Source organism: Varroa destructor, unplaced genomic scaffold (genome assembly GCF_002443255.2).
Source record: "Varroa destructor unplaced genomic scaffold, Vdes_3.0 BEIS01000001.1, whole genome shotgun sequence".
Classification (NCBI taxonomy): Eukaryota; Metazoa; Arthropoda; class Arachnida; order Mesostigmata; family Varroidae; genus Varroa; species Varroa destructor.
This window is the reverse complement of record NW_019211454.1, coordinates 52,437,207-52,452,937: the sequence shown is the minus strand read 5'-3', so window position 1 is coordinate 52,452,937 and position 15,731 is coordinate 52,437,207. Positions and strand designations below refer to the sequence as shown.

The 15,731-nt window shown below is 42.6% G+C and overlaps 1 protein-coding gene across 2 annotated transcripts in view; it reads left to right on the top strand.

Annotated features, from left to right (window-relative positions):
* The first annotated feature begins 5,238 nt into the window (after positions 1-5,238).
* The window catches only part of LOC147758799 (uncharacterized), a 36,906-nt gene continuing 26,413 nt past the window's right edge, over positions 5,239-15,731 (top strand). Inside the window, exon 1 of one of the 2 annotated variants that reach the window (XR_015327204.1) lies at positions 5,239-6,161. The gene's annotated coding sequence lies outside the window, so the exon portion shown is untranslated. The other variant, XR_015327203.1, reaches the window with a different exon arrangement.

The following is a 15,731-nucleotide window of genomic DNA, read 5'->3' as shown; positions in this document are numbered from 1 at the left end:
CGGTGCCTCATATTGGAATCGTATAGCGGTAAATACTAACGAAAAACCAAAAATGTTTGCCAATCATTGTTTTAATTTTTTGCCCATAAATTTAACGATAGCTTAATCAGCTGAATTTGACAAATCCATCAATTTTAGTTCAAGCTTTGGTGCAAATCAATTACAATGTACGTTTGGGAAGCTAGGGATAGAATATTCATTTATACGGTTACCCTGTGCTAGTTCGTGAGCGATTCTAGCTGTGCAGAGTGTGTAGATACGAAGTTCTTTCAGCATTACGTTATAATCCAATACGTTATTATTAATTAAGTAAAATAAACACCCTGAGCCAGTCGAGGTTAAGTTAAAAATCATCTGGGTTTCTACTCATGTACAAAACCAAACGTTGAGGCCTGAGCATTTTTACTAAAATATTTTGTCCGTTACTGCCGACCTTTCATTTCGGCGAGACTTCTACAATAACGCCCAAATGAAAATTTGGCTTTCTCCAAGTTTCGTCTTAACCTACAACTGAGCCTTAAAATTGTCGGTTGCAGACGGATGACTGCCACTTTAAATCTCTACTAGACGACTACGCACAGAGTTGCCACAGTAGATGTTGGCTTTTTCCTTCTCCTCTGATCCTTATATTCCTTCTAAATAAATCATGGAACACATCATTATATCACGTCCCTATGTACGTCGTTGCTTATGTGTGACTGTTAGTCGAATAGTTCGCTTGGCGCTCCTCTGCGCTTTCTCCACTTGCACTGTCATACATGATCATCATTGTCTAACTTTGTTTGTATTCAACATGTACGAAGCAGATGACATGCATAGAGTGCTTTAGTAGATAATAACACAAGATACTTAGAGCATGGACGCCACTCGTAGTTACAATGCGATTCGCTGCAACTGCACGTAGATGCTACGCCTCCTAATTGTTAAGGTTGGCCCGGCCAGTCAAGAGGAACGGCACGGAGCAGGCGAAGCATTAGGACATTTCCATGAGGCGGCCAACCAGCGTGCAGCCATTGAAACCACGATCATTTGGCATGTCTCTTATACATTTTTTTTTTTTCACTCTCCCTGCCTTTCCTTTTGCCGCTGCTGATTCTGCTTCTATTCTGCATTCTGCTGCCGCAGAGGCCCAGCTCTGACTGACTAGTCGACGAGGTGGGTTGTTTTGGCTCCATTAATTCTGATTACGCCCCTGGTTCACTTCTCTTTTCATTCGCCCTTGATGTTCCCTATCCATGTCGCCGCCACTGGCACCGTTACCGCTGCCACCGCTTGCCACCTTCTTTCTCTAATATTGCCCCTCTCGTTATTCCCATTTTGTTCCTTGCCTGTCGGCTGCTACTGGCCGACAGATAGATCGTCCAACCAAAGGATCCTTGTGTCCCCCAATGCCTGTTTTCCGGGCGACGCTGGTTCAGTCGACTCTTCAGTGGTGACGCGCGGACCACCGCTTCCTGAACGGCTCCTGACTGATGGATCTGGTCGGTGACTATGTAGCTCTGGCGCCGTTCGACCTCACTACGATGGTGGTACCATGTTTGCAGTTTTGCCGTCTCGCGTACTCTCGTTATCCCTCTGGTTTCTACTTTTCTCTCTACAAGACCTTACAGCCGCCGTCGTTGTCATGTCGGAGCATTCCGTGCTTCCACCACATCAACTACAACTACTATTGGCGATAGAAAAGCTGCTGCTTCTCCCAAATCGACAAGAAAGGTGAACAAAAAAGGAGTTAGTAGCATCAGATGGCGACGATTCATACCGAAGCAAAATGGGGTGACGGGTGACGAACTAAATAGAATGAAAAGAACACGGACCAAGCTATACTATTGCAAACATACATACGCACACGTACACACACACACACATACGAGCTCGTACCGTACGGAATGACGCACAGACACCGCATATTCTATTGCAATTCTTATGCCAAAGCCCTTATGATCTTTAGATATCTTCCGTTCTCCCCTTTTCATCCTGTTCCTATCCCCCGCTGAACACCAGCAAATCTCTCATGGAGGCCCCTTGAAGGAGCTTTTCCGTGGAAGAAGCAATAGCGAAAGCAACGCGACCTCGGTTATGGGTCTGACAGTAGTAGCAGTAATGATAGCTGTTGCGGGGGAAACGAGAAAAATCGAGGTGGACGAATTCTGACCAGCTGTAATGTAGCTATAGCTATATATATATATATATTGCCATTCCTCGAGTATAAGAAAGCGCTAGTGCGTCAATAGCAGGAGCAGAATAGTGACAGCAGTTGACGAATCATCATGCCTCTTATCCTTAGTCATTATGACGGCAGTTCCTGCTTGCCGGGTCTGTCGTTGAGCAGGTCGATCTCTATTCGAACAACAGTAGGAAAAGCCTTTAACTGATGTTTATGCTTAACGCCAACCTTTGTTCACACGTTGGCCCTCATTTCATGTCCATCTGTCGGGAAAGAACAGTTCATTCAGCCCTAGCCAGAAACTAGTTAGGCAAACAACGAGGCCGAATCGAGGGCATATGCTTAAGCTCATCTTGTGTTCGGAAGGAATCAGGTCCAATTTATTAAAAAAAGGTAATAAAGGTAACCTCCTGCTGCAGAAAGTACTAATGTATTCGCATTAAAATATCGTATGGGTAAGAGAACGAAGGAATGAGAACGATGCACAGAGCGCTCACTTTCTTCATCATCAATGACGCCGAAAATCAAACTTAGACATGCGAAAGTGTGTATAATCATGTGTGGCCACTTCTGCATGGAGTTACAGGAGAAGCGACTCATGGAATCAAAATCAATTTCGCATTAGCCTGTTTGTAATAAATACGCAATCTAAATATACTTAGTTTCTACTTGACTGGTGAAGGGTATTAAAAGGTCATCTTTATCCAGTCATTTGTGTTTAAGAATTATACACACGATAATGCAAATACGCTTGGAGCTACGGGCAAGCTCCTAAATGTTACTATAGGTATATATTACTTGAAACGTATTTGGACGTCACGAAGCATTATTTCTATTATGATTATATTAAAATCACAAATGCACGATCATTCAAAATTACAGTCTTCTTTAAAAGCGAGAAATTCGCATAATTGTTCTTCATGTAGGATTTGTTTGGCTAGAGCATGAGTTCACTATACGTTAAGGTCATCTATTGATCGGCTTCACAGTATTCATTTGAAGGAAAGCAGAAGCTGCAACAATAAGTTAAGCAATACAACAAGAGCGACTACCCCGCAATAAACACTACCACTGACAATGTCAGGTCTGAGTGGAGTTTGCTATTAACTTAGCTAAGAACCGGTGTTGCCTTAAAGGGAGCCTTTGGGGAAATAACTTGCAACTATAGCTGTAATAAAAGATGTACAAGGAATGTCCACAGAATCGGCTACGCTGATGGTACCATCGAATTAGCGAAAGGACAGCAGAAAAGTAGCGACGCTTTACTAGCGAATTGGGGCAAAAGATCAGGAGACCCGAGACTTGTATACTTCGTCTTCGAATTGAGTCATATAGAGAAATATCGATGATACCAATTGAGCATAGTTAAGAGCTAACTAAAATGTTACAGGGTGTATTACATAGTACAGCTTCTCTCATCTAGCAACGTTGGCAAACGCAATGCGGCAAAGTAGCTCTAGATTTATAGATTATCATCATCTTGGTTTATGCCGTATTTGTAATACATAGAATAGGTTTTTTTTATGGTTTAAATAACTCACAAATAGCTAAACCTAGGGTTCCAAAAACCTGGAGTTTCTTACCAGCCTCCGTTACATCAGATTACACGACATATGAGATGAAATAAAGAACATCAACACGAAATAATAACTTGAAGTTAACAAGCACTCGTAGGCGTTATCTTCAAACTTAAACACATAGTATATGGATAATTAGTTATTATTGAGAACCGCTATCGTTAATAATATTTGAATAGCGGCATGAATATTGCAAATTACTATATTTAAGGATCTATATTTTTAAAATTCGGCTAAAACTTATAGCTATTTCCGAATATCTCAAAACAGTGCGTGATGAGTGAATTGGATGAATTAGATAATGCACTAGCTAGATTTAAGGCCTTACATTGTTTCACCGTAGTAATTAATGGCGTCAAGCGAATTAGGAAATTAGGATTACTATTTTTGCGTGTCGAAGACACTTAACCGAACATTAAATGAGATCACGTATATAAAAGCAATCAAACAGAGCTCTGACGCATGTTCTACTGTCAGTCCCCAGCAATGCATCCATACATAACATCTCAAAAAAAGCCAGTGCTACCAAGAACATGTGTAAGCGTTTGCTACCAAATAAAGATGCATACCATTCGAGTGAAACTAACTTATCATTATCTATATAAGCATATAGATAATCAATGGCGTATATCGTTTCGAAAAGAGTCAACAAAAGCTACATTTCAGCCAATATTCTCAACTTTAACAGATGGTATCTCAAAAGCTAAGCAATTGCAGTACTAATTTGTGCTTCCATTCCGATTACAGATATCAGTTCAGAACAATCAGAAAGTAACAATCAGCCAAATCGGGTGTTTAAATTGGCAGGCTTTTCTTGTTAGACAAGTTGCGACGGCGACAGCCTTCCATGGCTGTCTCGTTCAAGTCCGCCATCTTCGCAGTGATGGTTTCCTATTGACGCTTGGTCCAGCTCCCCTCACTGAACAAACTCTCCGTTTGTCCTTAGGTCCTTTTTGAGGTATATGCTGTTTCTATGTTACAGCCTCGCTTAACTGCTTCACTTTCTCCTATTGTCACCCCTTGTTTTATAGCCCTGTATCATTCCCTTTTTGTTATTTACGATAGAAAAGCTAAGCCACAAGCACCTCGCAGTGTGGTGTACAACGTTGCATTAGCTTCCAAACAATTGTCTTTTCACTTCCCTCTTCTCTCGGACACAAACTTTCTTTTCGTTATGTTTTTCCCATAGCCCTCCGCCCATTCCATATCGTTCATGGCTTTTTCGTCATTTTCTTCGTCACCCGCTTATCCTCAGTGTCCCGCTTTTTTATTTGACTAGGCGTGCATCTCTCCGCGTAGCTCTCCTTTGTTTTGTATGTCCCTGCTATATCTTAGCAAAAGCGGTAGTAGTAATAGTATGAGACATAGGTCCGTTAGTTGCTCTGTCAGTTTATTTGTATGTCCGTCCGTCCATCCGTCTGTTTGTCTGTCTGTCTGTCTGTCTGCCCGTTCGTCTGCTTAAGACAGGTTCACTGCTTTCTATTGGCAACTGCGCGAACAGCGGCAGTGGTGGCCGTAAGCGGCGAAAGCAGTCCGCCCTGATTGCGATTGTTGCATTACCAGCACTTTTGACGCTTCAAGGACCGAGCTAATGCTACTATTACTTTTCCGACGGTTGCTGCTATGGCTACTACCAAGCTGTGTGTATGCCGAACTTGTGCGCTGCGGATCGCTACTGGTGTGGATCGCCTCAGCCTCACCGCAGCGGTTTATAACTTGATTTTTCCTACGCTATGTACTGCTTCTACTGCTGCTGCAGCGTCAAGTATAAACTTTCTAATCGGATTATGCAAGTTGAGCTTTTGAGAATACACCAACGCCTGTCGGTTCGTCGAAACCACAGCAACCGCCGCCGCCGGCACAGTCGACGCCAGGGGCTCAGTCCCTCCCTATAATGCTCTATGTTTACCACTCCTCGGTTCGTCTGCCCCTCAAATCTAGCGCTGCCAACAACTCCGCCTATGTGCCAACTCGGTGGCACAGCGCGAAAAGAAATCAACCGAACGGCCGTTCTACCGTCAGCAGGGCGCGCATCTTGTTCACCCCAAACCGGTTGCACCCAAAAAGTCAGTAGAAGTGGCTCCTGCTCCGGGGGCTCTGGCTGTGGACTCGCTTGTGGTTGATGGTAGTGATGGTGGTGCTGTTATAGCCTCACGGTTGTAGAGCCTAAGTCAGACAGGCCAGTAAGACGCAAGAACACCCGGGGTGAAGCAACACCCGGAAGTAAAATCAAATCGCGTCATATATCCTCCCACCGCGCCTCCAGCTGTTAGACGAGCCACGCTGCACATAAGACGGCACAACCAACACGTTTAACAATGCTATGGTGTCCTGGTGTCTTGCAGTCTTCTGCTTCTTCAAGGCTTTCCGCAGTAGCGAACGATCGCGGTCTTGCGCTCCTCAGACTACGCCACTAACTGGTTCGTTCTTATTCTCCCCTATATGCATGTAGATGGGGGGGGTACTTCTGCGTTTATGCATATTTTTCGAAAGAAATTCGCTCACAAAGTTCGCTGGGATATTTTACTACTCTCCGCTACTAACTTTGCTCTCACAAAAACCAGCTTCTTTTCTTGTGGTTTCGCACTTCGAAATTTATTAGAGATATAACAATAGTTAAATGCGAATGAAACGCGCATATTTAAGGGCTTATTTATGTGCGTTCTTGAAGTCGGTGCAATTGCCTATAAAAGCGTTAGTCAATATCTTGAACAATTCAATAATTTATTTTGAATTGATACTTGCCTATCGAGTACGCAGCATAAAATGTATTTAAGGGGCAAAACCTTATTAAGAATAATGCAGCGTCAATTGACTTCTCAGATCACCATCCGTTATACGCAGTCTCAACTGTTTGCACAATGGAGGCCTATATTTACGGATCAAATGGGAATATTTTCAGAGCAAACTATATACAGTCGTTCCCAGTCTTTGTTTCATTGTTTCAAAGAAAGTAATCCCATAACACGTAATTTTTTTTTCTTGTTAATTCTTGCCTGTGTTTTTATAACCAAACCAGCAACCCTTAAGCAGATCTAAACTACGTTTGAATATGGATTCTTTGAAACACGTTTTCGAATGAACTTTTAGAAGCAGACCAAGTTGCGTTTCTGGTTAGGCGTAGCACGTCGACGACAGAATAAGGAAACACAGCTTAGTAAATCTCAATTCAGCTACTATAACTTACCTTAAGATATAGACATTTTACCAGCATTGGCAGTTCGGAACATCCTAGTTAAGGGCTTAGTACCATACCGATGTCAACGTCCACGTTGTATTGATCGATTTCCTTCAATCTTCTTTGATACATATTAGTATACACAGAGCCGAGGGTACACTTTATCTATGCATAACTCCATATGCGCATACATTATAGTATGACTTGCCGAGCGCCACCGCCCAACGGTCAACAGGTTTCCTGATTTTACTATATTCTCCATACGAATATATATTATAGACGCGGATGTATCTATGTGCGCCCGCATGTATTTAGGATGCCGTTATACAGAGGCTGGAAGTGTCCCTTTTAAAACAACAAAGAAAGTTTGGTAGGACTTAAGCCATAGCTACGGCGACCACCGCCGCCAGGCTGGCCACTTCGCTAACAGTAGTCGTGCACAATATACTGCTGTCACGACCTTGTGACTTTTCCGACTACTCGGGGAAGGACAAGAACCTATTCAGGAAAAATTTCGACTTTGACGAGCAAGGATTAATCGGTCCTGTCCGCCCAAATCGCTAAAAGTCTACTAGTGTGCTGTGACAGCCTGTGAGTCATTGCTAACGTAGCGACTGGCAGCTTGCGTGACCTCTGCATGACCAGCAGCGGACTCGCTGTGTTCAATAAGAATGAGCTTTATACGGAAAGCGCCCTGACGTCGCCGCGATTAAGCCGGAGCTGCTCTGCCGAGGCCGCGACGTCCGCCAACAGCGAATGTTCCTGGCGAGTGCATTTACCTGCTGTAAAAAGGCCGCAACACCTCGAAACACCGAGTGCCGAAGGGCACATAAGAGGCTGCCTCTATTGCGCGCGCTTCTGGCCCCGCAGCTGCTGCTTCTACCGGTGCAATATTTGGCGCACGAGTCGTCGCCCACTTTAAAGTAGCAGCAGCCTTTAGTTCTCGCAAGGCTACTCGTCCTTTGTACCAGTTCGTATTTGTGTACGTCCAGAGAGGCGGAGGATAAATAAGAGGGAGCGCGCCAACCCTCTCGAGAACTTTCTTATTGGCTGTGGTCACGCGATTATTGAGTTTAGTAAGAAGTACTATCTGAGGATGGGTGAGTCCCGGCCGTTGAAACGGGAGTAGGCGCCCTGCGACGGAGAAATAAGGAAAACCGCGCTTTCGAGGTAGTTGGTTTTGGTAGCCCAGTGGCTATTGGAACAATAAGTGGCATCAATTGTGGCAGCAACTGCAGCAGAAGGAGCGCGTACAGCTGTTAAGAAAAAATAGAACAAAGATTCGTGTGGATCGAGTCAATCAGGGAAAGAGATAAGGAATCGAAAACTGGAAGGCAAAGAAAATAGAGGGAATGCAAAAAGCATCATGAAGCTATTGGAGATTGCTGCTTCACTCGAAGGCATCTGCTGGCTTACTCGAGGTACGCCTTGGGAACCTACATAGGTCGTACGCATCTAGCAAATAACATGTATCGCCCCATTGTTGCTAGCACAAATATGGAAAAAATTATTAACCTTATCTTTGCAGTTAGCCAGCTTAGAGTTTGCTAATTCATTTTTGAGATGTAGTTAGATCCACAATTATTTTGTCTAGTGTAAAAGTGCACGTATGTCAAAAAAGCATGAGAAAAATACATAATCTATCTCTATGCACTGAAACAAATTAGACTGTCCAGATCATAATAGTTGAACGCAATTAGACTTAATACAGATTTCCACTAAGACAAAATACGTAGAATTAGCGCTTTCACAGTTTACCGTTAGCAGCTACAATATTGACGCGGCCTCAAGACCGAGCGTGTGCATCCCACGGTTTGAGGCCGGAAAGCTATTTGGCATTTAAGGCCACAGGTCGACTAGGGAAAAATCGCAATGTCATGAAGCGTCAGTTTATTTGCACTTAAATATTACCTGCGTTTCATAATGCCTCCTGTTCATGATAGTATCGTAATCTCTTGATATATATCATCCGGCAGTATCAGACATAAGCGCAACGGGGACGCCCGCCATAAAGAGCGTGATTACGGGTCAAATCTATAATTGAATTCCTAATATTTTTCTCTACGCTGGCACTGAATTTTGATGATAAGTGACGTGGCTTCAAAACACAAAGCACGCAATTTTAATATAATCCCGTGAAATAAATTCCCATGTTACTCGATACATGATGGAGGAAGTAAACCTCAGAGCATACAGAGGATTTGTATTCCTTGGATTGTCATTATTGGTTATTCTGGAGCAATTTTAAGTTCTTTAATTTGTTCGCTGTAGACACCGGTCGCATACCTGTATGTACAACCTTGAAACCTCATCTGAGCTTAGCAACGTCTCGGGGGTAACACGTAGAGACGGATCTCTTGCATATTTATTATAGTTTAATTAACATTTTTCATATTAACTTCATTTTTGGTTATGATCCCTGGAATAAGACGCATGCCATTTTAGGCTTGCTGTATCAAATATTGCGAATTGATTCAACTAAATCTTGCTTTATGTCCTATTGAATCGCTGCCAAAAAAAACTATAAACAAGCAAAAATAACTTTTTGAAAGTTACTCTCAGGCTAAAAGTTGCGATTTCCACATATCTGCTATTTAAAACACGGCGAAACATACGTGAAGGTACCTATGCGATGCTTTTCCTCTACACCTATTTCTTTTTTGAACCAACTAGCTTCTACTTTAAATTTTAAAGCTGTTTCATTCCGTATGCTTTCTGTATTTCTCTTCCTCTCTCCCCTAGGTCTAATGCCTGGCAAACCCAGTATCCTAAAATACAATATCAGTAGACAAACATGTGGAACAAAAAATCTTGTTTCTATAATCTTTGTCAAACAGGCATCTATGCCCGACCTCCTTTATGCTTTCAGCCCAAGTTGTGATATTCTTGTTCGAAGAAAAATCACATCTTTTGCTGTGACAATGTGTGTGTCCTTCTCCCTTCCACTGTTGCCCCGTGCCTGTTGTTTGGCTGTGTTCGGCTAATGAACATGGCCGAAGGATGTTGGCTCTCAAAATATTTGCCCCGTTTCTCCTCTGCTCTAGCCTTGGATTTAATAAACTGTTGAGTAAAACTCCGTGCCTTCGCCCCCTTTCTCCCTCAGCCTCGAACCGCTGGCGCCAACTATGTCTGGCCTGTCTTAGTTTTTATTTTGCTGTAGCTTTAGTCTCGAAACGGCACCTCATGTTATGTACAGCCAATTCCTTGTACAGCCACTTACTTATACACAGCCGAGGGCCACCAACCCCGGCGCTGCGCAGGATCATGGTAGGACACAAAGCACTGTCAAGTTTTCTACTTGGTCGGAGTGCATTCGCTGTCTACCCTGAACAATAAACCGTCGTCAACCCTTATAATAAAATAAACATGAACAGTGATGCTTGAGAAATGAGCAAAGGGGTCTATGGCCAAACGAGCTGAGCTAACCACTATTCCTTAGTAGGTTTAAGTGCGGCTGTCCTTACCGTGACTGGATAGCTAAATCTTTTATTCATGTCAGTGTGGTATCGAAAAACAGAATCGTAGCACAAAAGCGTCGTCGATACACCTCTGAACGTGTCATTTGTGGAAACAGGAAGAGGACAATTAGGAACATTAATGGTTTTTGCTTCGATCTACATCAGTGAGGCAATTATGGTTTATTAGTTGGATTAGATTCGGTTGGCGTTACAACAATACGTAGTTATAGATACATGCAAATGTTAAGATTTGAGCCTATATTGGCAACTGAAAGTAATGCTGAAATTTGCTAAGGTGGTCCGCTTTCGGTTAGGTGTGTGGCTACTGAAGCAAACGTCGAAACCCTGAAATGGATAGCATTTTCGTGGACGCCTAATACCCGGACTGAATTGATTCGGCCTCTAAATGTAGGCCATATCAATGACTTTATCCGCCTCATTATGAAAATTAAACACTTATGAAATGTCTAGTTGACTTTTAGGCGTCAACGGCGTGCCATTTCAAGTCTAGTAGCTCTCGCTTGCTTGGCTGCTCAATCGTCGAACCAGTAGTTTGTTACTTAGTTTAATTATCATTACTATTTTATTCAAGCACTCCACTTTCCAAACGCTGACTTGTGGAATGGCATAGACTTGTGAAAAATTGAAGTTTCCAGCAACTGATCTGTTCCACGATTCGACGTAAAGGAAACGGAAACAAAGATTGACTTCAAATTATCATTGTTTACGGCCCCCACGTCTGGCCATCTGCTGTTGTTATTCATCTTTGAAAAATAATAATCTTGTTAGTTGCTCAAACGCCGCCGTCGCCGACTACGTTTTGAAAACGTACTAAAAGAAATTTCTTTGAAAAACTGGAGGTTTGTTGTATTCCCCGCATTGTCTCACCGCAGCTGTCCCACTAACGACACGATACCACAGCAGGCCAGCCGCGCTAGCCAAGACTACTCTTTGATTAATCTTCCATTTGTAAGCGAATCCGTATATCTTTCCCCGACGTAGAACCGTCGTCCACGTCCAGCCAATCGAATCAAATTTGAGACCCTCCTCACTAATTAAATCGCTCACGCCGATCAATATTGTTGAGCATGCATCTTCTTTACGTTCAACACGGACACGTTGGAATATTTCGCAATCAAAAAAGGTTTTCATGATCAGATATTTTTCCCGGTCCCGTAAATAAAATTCGCCGGGATTCAATTGCAGGACAAATCAAAATCGCGTTCGAAGAAAGGTGTGGTAGTAAAAAACGTCTGAGATAGGTTAAAATAAGATGCAGCTGAGAGCAACTGAATGTGAAGTGTTCGATGTAAATTATTTTGTCTTCCTATCTACAGTGTGCTTATACTAGCCGCTGACACCAGCTGTATACCAGTAAGCGCGTTTCCAGTATGAACTAATGCCCAGTTATGCCTGCTCTATTATCTGTACGTAAATCAATTAGTATTAGCTCTAGCTTATATTTTCACAGGTTGTACTGTTTTCCTATCTAAATCCTCCACTGTCATATAAGACTGAAGAATGGTTGTAGTGCGACAGACCGGCCTTGGGTCAAAACTGATTGCCTCACCATAAGAACGAGTTCACCCTCTATCATTCTATCTCTTTTTGTCCTATTTTGTTTCATGACACCCTCCGGTGCTATTACGGATGTTCAGGTCTGACTTATCCTCTTGCTTGCTTACTCGAGCTGCTGGCGTAAAAAGTCGCAGTAACGTTGTGCAGTCCTGTTGCATGTTGGGACCGGGGGCCCATCGCGTTCGCAGGTCGAGGCTTCCTCATGCCTTGAGAGCTTCAAACACTAGCAAGTCGAACCGATGTGTTGAGATAAAGAGATGGCAGGTAGTGCGAGTAGGTGGCGCAAGTTTGGACGGCTGGAGGTTTTCGCCACACCGACAAGCTGGTCGTGACATGCAATGCGGATTAGCATGTCAGGATTCTGCTTCTGTGAAACTACTAATGGTGTGTCACCCTTCGCTAGGATAATAAGTTTTCCTGAACATCGCTCAGGACAGGCAGGGTTCGAAGGCAGTGTGTATGAAACATCAGCCAATTTGACATGAACAATAGTGCATGTCTTTAAGGTCCCGTTCTCTCTAACGCTTTGCGGATGATCAGTAATAGCAGCAGTGCACTAGACGTTCCCTTCTTGATTTGATTATTACTCGTTTTTCTAAGCACTCTTCTAATGATGTCGCCACGTAGATCATTCCTTACGCTTACGTAGATAGAGTTCGTCCGTCCGAGTCAATTAAAATAGTAGGCAAACGTACATGTGTTTTTGCTTATCGTAATGACTTGAGGCTTATCAGCTGTAAGTACATCTGAAAGACCTGCATTGATATTACTTTGTACTATGTGATGGAACGGACACTGGACATCGTCCTTATTTTGCAATAGTACATCCATCACTAATTAGGTAAGCTCTTCTTGTTAGAATCTATAGGTGGTGACATTTGATGTTTGCTCTACACACTTTACTAAGTCAATAAAAACATTATGTGAGCTACAGTCTGCAGAAATATTGATAAAGATCCATCTCAAGCTACTGCTTGTTATTCTATACGAAATGTCAACAATCAGGTTGACTCAATTAGGCCACACCAATAAGATAAAGGTCGGCACAAATGAAGCTACAAGCTTTGGTAGGAAAGCTATATAATTATGTCGAGGCCATCCTTAATGGTCACTACGATCGATTTAATGCGCCGGACCGTTTCGCTGCACGGCGCATTTTTGGGTTCCCACATACAAAATTGAGGCCAATCTCTTTCGTTACCTGTTGACCCTCTATTGCACCTATGGAGGTTAACTTATATAATGTAGCTGGAAGCTGCCTTAAAGTCTAATCGCAGCGCATCTATGCATGCACACGAAGTTATTAATTGTTCAGTAAATGTGTGCTCTTAAACGGGCATAAAGTTGCGTGAATTGCTTAACACAAACGTTTTGAGTTTTCAATTAAACGCCTATCGGAGACATATTTAGACAGGCGTCACTACTGAACACAAATTAAACACTTCATCTATTGCTAGTCCTCAAGTTTCCTACTAACTTAGCCTTGTTTTTTTCTATGTTGAGCATCAGGAACATCATCATCGCAATGCTGTTGTTTTTTTACATTATTCATAATGTTCTTCATTCAGATTCTTCTGACACCAATTAACTAAAATGTTTTCACTCAAGCATATTTGTCATATAGACAATTTGGGTCACAGACAGTCTACCTCGCTCATTCCAAGTGAGCTAACGACCCGGCTATAAGCACTCATTCCATCATAAAAGATTTTCAACTTTTAGCAAAACGCGGTATATAATCGGGTAAGCGACAGAGTAACAAGCGGCCACGTGACGCATACCGTAGCCAGGTTATTTGCTATGTAAGTTGCGGTTCCCCCCAAAACAAGCATATTTTGGTAGATCATGAGAGAAAATAATTTCTTAAAGACTAGTCACCCCGGATTAGTACCTATTTAATCATAACTTTTTTTTGTCTAAAAGCTACTATTATGCAATTGATTTTTAGGACATTTATTAGAATCTTTAGCTTAGACAATTATAGAAATTTTTTTCTAAAACGCTGTATTCGCTCCGTTAATCACAATTAAGTATATATATATGCTCCCAACCTAACTCAGCGTGTGCCTTTGTCAAATATGTCTAGGAAATTATGTGCTTATAAGCCTCCATAGTACATTCTCATGTATGCGAACATCGTAGGCTTCTCTACATGTCTATAGGCGCTTAGAGGCTATACTGCCTGTTGTAATAGTTGCTGCAGTAATGCGTCAGTAACTATAGCAACGTTGCAGCCGTGTATGGTAATGGTGGTTTGGTAGTGTGTTTATTACCGTAGTTGCCCTAGGGGCACGGGTTCTGCCTTCGCCCGTTTTGGTTCGTCTCCGCAAAATATCGAACAGTTGCTGGCAAGCCACGAAGACGAAGACGCGCAGCGAAAATGAGTTGGGTGCAGAATAGGCGTCAGACACGGCTAACAGGGAGAAATTTTCCGCCGGGTCTAAGAACTCCGATGAGGGCTAGGGTATTTCAAGGGGATTCGAAAGATAGACAGTGGGTCACCTTCACTGCGTTCTACGCGTCTATAATTCTTATCAACCAAACGTACCTAACAGCAATGAGGGAACCCACTTACTCCGTTAGGGCCTAAGAGATCAGGAAATCGAACGATGTTCAGACGTTAGACAGCAGGCCTAAAGCATGTACACGTACATAGAATGAGCAAAAAAAAGCTTCGTACTTGGTGTTTAGGTGACAACCGAGCGAAAAGCTCGTGTGCAGTTCTGATCTAACTCCTGATTTTATGAAGTCTTGGCTGTACGAAACTTCGTGCAGTTTAACAAGACTCAACTATGTAGGACCGTTTAATCATCCTGTGTAATACACGTAGATAATATGTGAACGAATATAATCATGTGTGTGCATACCCACAGATGCACACACAAGCAGGTTTGCATCTGCAAAACAATATCTTCTTGCAGCTGGCGGAAGGGAGTTGGCTACAGCCAGAACGGGGGTGTCGACATCGCGGAAACTAGCAGCTTCTTAGTTGGTCTCGAAAAGCGGAAGAGCAAAATCATGAAGGGTACAAGTCAACGGCATGTAATGTTCTTCTTTGATTATCTCACACATATAACGATAAAAAGAATGAACTAGAGGGAGAAAGCCACGAAGGAAGAAAGTTGTTACGCATGGTACGCAGTGTGTTGTAGTGTGGCACCCCTTACACAGAAATAAACGCTGCCCGAGGCCATGTCTCGCTCGACATTGCCTACGACGCAAGACGTTTCGTATGTTTCCTTCCCATTAAACCAAATTTTTGCAGTAGTACTAATAATAATAGAAAATCGTTGAAGAAAATTAGATTGCGATCGTAATGCTATATGATCGTATTTGCTCTTAGTTAATTGACGATGTTTAAATATGAAGAATAGGGATGAAAAATAATAAGGTAGGTTTGTCATTTTCATTACCGATCACTGTTACCTTCCGTAAGGCATAGGAAAAAAGCAGTGTTCTCATAGTTGAAAGAGTACACTTACTGTATCGCATGGAAAAAGAAGCACACACACTGAGTTCCGAGATTGCCTTCGGCTAACCCTCAACTGAATATGCTGCTTCAATGAGCTCGCGAAACTGCGACGCGTTGCTGGGGGCTGGCGAGGTCTGTGGACAATTATAGCAAAAAGTTCACACCTCATGAGAAACGTATCACATCTTTGTCTCTAAAATATATCAATTTTCAGCGAACTTTCGTTCTATAAATCATTTTATAAACGTTCGATAATATGCTAATTTTAGCTATGTTGAATCCGTAATAGTTGGCATGATTTTTT